This window comes from Penaeus monodon, chromosome 25 (assembly GCF_015228065.2).
Source record: "Penaeus monodon isolate SGIC_2016 chromosome 25, NSTDA_Pmon_1, whole genome shotgun sequence".
Classification (NCBI taxonomy): domain Eukaryota; kingdom Metazoa; phylum Arthropoda; class Malacostraca; order Decapoda; family Penaeidae; genus Penaeus; species Penaeus monodon.
Window position 1 is genome coordinate 8,341,456 of NC_051410.1, and position 382 is coordinate 8,341,837.

The window sequence follows — 382 nt, forward strand, 5'->3', positions numbered from 1 at the left end:
AAAAACTCACATACCAAATATGAGAGAAGGGGGAAAGGGGACGACTGAAAACGACAACCAAGATACTGTTTCATCACATTGGTGGAACGACTTCTTTCGGAACCAGTCAGGCAGTCGGCTCTCAGGGCCTTCTGTGGGAGGGGAAAGTGGTGGGGAGGAATGGGGGAATGGGGGAGGGGAGTGATGGGGGAACGAGGAGAGGAGTGATAAGGGGAACGGGGAGAAAAGGTTGGGGAGTGATAGGGGGAAGGGGGTAAAGGGGGAACAGGGGAGGGAAGTGATGGCAATGGGGGGAAAGGAGAAATGGAAGATAAGGGGATTTCAGCGTCGGGTTTCTATGACGTCACTGTTGAAATGCTCAAGATAAAAAACATTACGGGGA